The sequence below is a fragment of the Phoenix dactylifera genome, chromosome 18 (assembly GCF_009389715.1).
Source record: "Phoenix dactylifera cultivar Barhee BC4 chromosome 18, palm_55x_up_171113_PBpolish2nd_filt_p, whole genome shotgun sequence".
NCBI classification, from domain to species: domain Eukaryota; kingdom Viridiplantae; phylum Streptophyta; class Magnoliopsida; order Arecales; family Arecaceae; genus Phoenix; species Phoenix dactylifera.
In genome coordinates, this window is record NC_052409.1 from 7,482,161 (window position 1) to 7,488,516 (window position 6,356).

Sequence of the window (6,356 nt, forward strand, 5' to 3'; positions counted from 1 at the left end):
ATCGGGAGGCCTTGACACCCCTTTTAACGATGGCCTACAAATTATGGAGCAATCAACTTAGGTCAAGAATTGAAGGGTACCAATTACTGATATCGATGGGACTAAAAACTTCTTTTATGACATTTTTCACCAATCATCTTCATACTCATGTCTTCAGGAGAGGTGGGTAATCATTCCCAAAGATGATAACAGGTTATTGATAGAATTTGAGAAGAAAGAATAGAAACAGAAACTGTATTCTGTTCTCAGGATATGTTGAAACAGAGTTGTATGTAACAGCGTTTCATTGAAAACGTTTTACAAATAAGATCTGGGATGAAGCTACAGTAACAGAGAAAACAGAAAGAATGGAGTGAATGCACTATAGTTCAGAATTACATTCATTTATATAGTAATGGCATGTATTCTGGATTGTTCTATGATCCGGTTGATCCAGCTGGAGTTGATGTAGTCTGTCCAGCTGGGAATGAAGCTGAATCAGTTGATCCTCTAACTGATTCAGTTGAGTCAGTTTGCTTGAAGCTTCTAGAACTCGATACCCCCCTACAAGCTGATGGGTGTGGAAATACCCGAAGCTTGGATCTGATAAGATGATGACGAGCAGTAGGTAGCGACTTTGTAAATATATCTGCCGGTTGATCACTAGTGGAGATATGCCTTAGGCAAACTTCATGAGATTGAACTTTTTCCCGCACAAAATGGTAATCTACCTCAATATGTTTTGTTCTGGCATGAAAAACAGGATTAGTGGCAAGAGCTAAGGCAGATACATTATCACAGTAAAGTAGTGTAGGTGATGTCATAACAATAGAAAAATCATTAAGTAATCTGCGAAGCCATATTATTTCTGAGGTAGTGACAGCTAGAGCCCGATATTCTGCTTCAGTGGATGACTTTGCTACAGTAGGCTGCTTCTTTGCATGCCAGGAGATGAGATTGGACCCAAGATAGATGCAATACCCCATGGTAGAACGTCTGTCATCTGTATCACCAGCCCAATCTGAGTCGCAGTAAGCTGATAGAGCAAAGGAGCCTGAGGTGAAGAATAGACCATGATCAAGAGAGCCTTGAACATACCGAAGTATCCGTTTGAACATGATAAAATGATGTTGCAGCGGTTGATGCATATATTGACAGATGTAATTTACTGCAAAGGTGATATCCGGTCTAGTAATTGTAAGATACTGTAAAGATCCTGCCAGGCTGCGGTAGAATTGTGGATTGGGATATGGATCTGTCATATTGCTAGAAGCTTTTGATTTGAATGATAATGGGGAGGAAAGAGGACGACAGTGCTCCATACCCGCTTTTTGTAGCAAAGAGATGGCATATTTTTTCTGACTAAGATGTAAGCCGGTTGCCGTAGAAGATACTTGAATTCCCAAAAAGTATGATAAAGATCCCAAGTCCTTCATTTTGAATCTTCCTTGAAGAGTGGAGATAAGGTTTGTGACAGATTGCAAGTTATTTCCGATAATTAAAATGTCATCCACATACACTAGAAGATACGTCACTATGTCATCCTGATTATGAATCAGTAGAGAGGAATCAGCACTGCTCGTGTGGAACCCCAATTTGAGAAGAAAATTTGTGAATGTCGCAAACCACTGTCTTGGAGCCTGTTTAAGCCCATAAATGGCTTTCTTCAATAAACACACATGGTCAGGCTTGGATGTATCAATGAAGCCTTTGGCTGCTGCATGTAAACCTGTTCATCAAGGGTGCCATGTAGAAAAGCATTACATACATCCAGTTGACGTATAGGCCAATGACAAGATATAGCAAGACTTAGAAGAATCCTTATTGTAGGAAATTTTGCCACTGGACTGAACGTTTCCAGGTAGTCAAGACCATATTCTTGCTTATAACCCTGTGCAACTAGTCTTGCTTTGTAACAGGCTATAGATCCATCGGCATTTCTTTTTATTTTGTAGGTCCATTTGCAGCCCAGGATATTTTGATTAGAGGACCGAGGTACTAGTATCCAGGTCTGTTGATCCAGCAGTGCATTGTACTCAGCTGACATGGCTGCTCTCCATCTCGAATCAGCAAATGCTTGAATAAATGTAGAGGGTTCAGTTGTAGCAGTGATCGTATGATGTAGATCAAATATTTGAGCAGGTTTTAAAGAACCAGTCTTAGACCTTGTAACCATTGTGTGTTTGTTTGCAGAATTGTCTACCGTACCATACTGTGTTTGTTTGATGAATTGAATGAATTGTCTACTTGTACCGGTGTAGGAAGAGATGCTGAAGTTGGATGAGATGAAGGTGTAGGTGACTGAGATGAAGGTGTAGAAGGTATCTGTGACAGAGCAGTGGAAATGGGACTGCCTGATGTGGACTGTAAGTCGTAAGATGATGGGACTAATAATGAAAACGGTAATAATGGAGGTAGTGTTGATGTGGTGCTTTTAGCTTGGGCCAAAGGAAATGAAGACTCATCAAATGTAACGTGTCTGGATATGAACACTTTTCCTATTTGAGGGTTGTAACATCTATAAGCCTTGTATTGAAGAGCATAGCCCAAGAATACACAAGGATATGATCTTGGAGATAGCTTCCCCACTGTGTATGGTTTCAACCAAGGATAACATTGACAACCAAACATTTTTAAAAAATGATAATCAGGCAGTCTCTGAAATAGTACTGCAAATGGTGATTTAGAGTTCAAACTCAAGATTGGTAACCTGTTTATCAGGTGTACAGCCGTTAACAAAGCTTCTACCCAGAAGTGTAGAGGGGCTAATGAGTGAATGAGAAGGCTCCTAACAGTTTCTAATAAGTGACGGTGCTTCCTTTCAGCACTCCCGTTTTGTTCAGGTGTGTGGGGTGCAGATATTTGATGTTCAATTCCTGATAGGTGAAATAATTTTTGAAACCTGCCATTGCAGAACTCCCCTCCTCCATCCGAACGAAAAGACTTAATATTGGTAGAGAACTGATTTTCAACTAAAGCTTTGAAATGTATAAAATGCTGATATACTTCAGATTTAGCAGTCATAGGGTATATCCAAGAGTATTTTGAGAAATCATCCAAAAACAGGACATAGAAACGATACCCACTGGTGGATGCCATGGAAGATGGCCCCCATACATCTGAACGTATCAGCTGGAGAGGTTTATTTGAGCGCTCTGTTGTTGATCCAAAAGGTAATTTGTGAGACTTTGCAAGGCTGCATGGCTGACAGAATCCAGAGCCTTTAGTTGAGTGAGGAACTTTCAGTAGATGAAGTATTTGGGAAAGTGTTCCAGCCACTGGATGCCCAAGACGTTGATGCCAAATTGAAAAAGATGAACTGTCTGATAGTAGTGCACACTGGTTATTGGAAATTGCAGCAGATTTTGGTGAAGCAAAGGAGAATGGAATGGTGTACAAGCCCTCAGTATAGCTCCCCTTGAACAGAATTTTGTTGGAATTCTTGTCCTTGATTATGCAGCCGGTATCATCAAACATTATAGTGCAATTATTATCAGAGGCAAGCTTGTAAACAGATAATAAATTTCTGAAAATATGTGGCATATGTAATAATTTGGAGAGATAAAAAGAATAATTTGGTGTGTGTAAGGTACCGGTACCATGCTGATTAATGGAAAGAGCATCCCCATTGCCAACCGTGACCTGTTCTTGTCCATGGTATTGAGTTGGCTTGTGAATAACGGAAGAATTGCTGGTGATATGGGATGTCGCGCCGCTGTCCATCACCCAGTCTTGAATACGAGATGGTCCAGCAGATAAAAACGCTTGAGATTGATGCTGGTTTGTTGCTAGACGATGAGGCTGATGCACAGATTCTTGATTCAGACTATTGGTTTGTAATGAATTAACTCCCTTGTATCTGAAGTCAGTTCTGAACCAACAATTGGCTGCTGTGTGTCCACGTTTACAGCAGATTTGACATTCAGGTAGAGGTTGCAGATCTCTTGTTCTACTGGTTGATGACCCTGTAACAGGGGATTGAAAAAATCTGCCTCTACCTCGACTTCTGTTGAAGAAGGTTCTGCCTCTGCCTCGGCCTCTTATAGTAGACAATGCATATGCTGGATCTGATGCAGCTGAGGGGTGATTTTTATTGTTTATGATAAGTTCTTCGCTACTGAGCAGAGCATAGAGCTCATCTAACGATATGTTAAATGCTCTAGTGCGAATGGCAGTGTTAAAGGAGTCATATGACTCAGGCAAACCATTCAAGATGTGTAAGATCACATCCTCTGGACTGGAACAGAACCGGCAGCTAAAAAGGCATCTACCTTGGATCTGATTGAATGGAGGTACTGATGCATTGGTAAATCATTTTTTCTGATGTTAGACAGCTCGTTCTTGAGCTGAATAATATGACTCCTAGTAGAGGAGTTGAGCCTCCGATCTAATGTCGACCATATCTGGTGAGTATGTTCAAGATTAATGATGTAGGGGAGAATGGCAGATGATATCGTTGATGTCAACGCCGTGGCCAACAATTGATCAGTCAGTAAGCTATCTTGGTAATCAGATGCAGTAGGATCATCTGATGTGAGTCTTGAAAATGAGTTTTCATCCAGAACTCAAGAAACCCACTGGCTCGAAATATTCGGACAATTTGTGAACGCCATATGAGGTAATTATCAGTAGACAGTTGAGAAGATACCAGAATGTGGATTTTTGATAAGACGAACTTGAGTTTTGGAGATAAGAGGGGATCATCATCGCCTCTTGTGGTATCGTCTATTCCTTCGGTGCTTGCTCGCCTGATTCGGGTAGGAGGTCCTGAATTCATCTCTGGTTCTTCGTCTTCTTCAATATCAGGTAACGCTACCTCAAGATGGATTCGAGGCATATGATGATCATCTAACCAGTTTTACTGAAAGTGAAAACCGGTGTTACTGATTTTGGCAGATGAAGAAAAAAAAATCAAGAAGACTCCAGAGAATCTCCATCTTCATTGCAAATCTTGGAAGCTGTGGTTTCAGATCTATATGCAGGAACTTTGCTCTGATACCATGATAGAATTTGAGAAGAAAGAATAGAAACAGAAACTGTATTCTGTTCTCAGGATATATTGAAACAGAGTTGTATGTAACAGCGTTTCATTGAAAACATTTTACAAATACGATCTGGGATGAAGCTACAGTAACAGAGAAAACAGAAAGAATGGAGTGAATGCACTATAGTTCAGAATTACATTCATTTATATAGTAATGGCATGTATTCTGGATTGTTCTATGATCCGGTTGATCCAGCTGGAGTTGATGTAGTCTGTCCAGCTGGGAATGAAGCTGAATCAGTTGATCCTCTAACTGATTCAGTTGAGTCAGTTTGCTTGAAGCTTCTAGAACTCAATAGTTATATCTATTCTTGGATGGAGAGGGACATCATAATTGATGAAAGAGAAGAAAGCCATCACAGAGACTGAACCTGATAAATCTCCTGTCTTTGGGAGGCTCATTACATCTGATGTCAAGCTATCCAGCACAGACAACATTGAATTTTTCATTCAGAGGTGCAAAACATATTAGCCAACTTGACCTGTTTGTCCTGTAATGTGAGACATACACAAATATATGGCTGCAAGTGCTAGTTTATAGGATACAGCTTATAATTTTTAAACTTATCAGTGACTATCACAAAGCTCTTGTCAAGGGGTTAACTGTAGAAGGTAATAAATCTACATAGTTCGAGGGCTCATCTAGCAAAAGGTCTTCTAAAATCTAGTGTAAAGTTTGATATTAAGAGAGCTTATAATACAATGTTGGTGATATCCTTTTTACCTGTGTCAGGAATGAGTTCTAGAATTGATAAATGAGAAATTGTATCACCAGTTCATTCAGCCCCTTCATGAATAGCATTATAGTTCTTATTTTTAACTTCCTGTGTAGAAACTTCGATTCGGTGATGCTCTTCCATTGTTTCCTCTGTATTATGTTGGAAGGCTACTCACTGCGTGTGCTTGTAGGAAGAACTGCAGGTGGCCCCACAGATCACAATGCTTGAAGAAGAGGTGCCAAATACCTACAATCTGGTTAATCTGCTATATATAATCATCTTTCCATAGATAATCATTTAGTACTTACTGTTTTATATACACCACAAAAATTATGAAGATAATATGTAGTTTACTCTTCAATATTCTCATAACACATCTTTTAAACATTTTTACCCTAACCCTCAACTGACTTCCTAACCCATGCCCATCCATTGTTGATTCCTTAGCAGCCGAGTCCCGAAAGAGAGAGAGAGAGAGAGAGAGAGAGAGAGAGAGAGAGAGAGAGAGAGAAAATCTCGAGCCTCATTTGTTGTTAAAAGGCAATATATTTTTGTCCATCTGCAATTTTGGCTACCATTAACTCGGATTCAATCATCGAAACTAGCAGGACTGA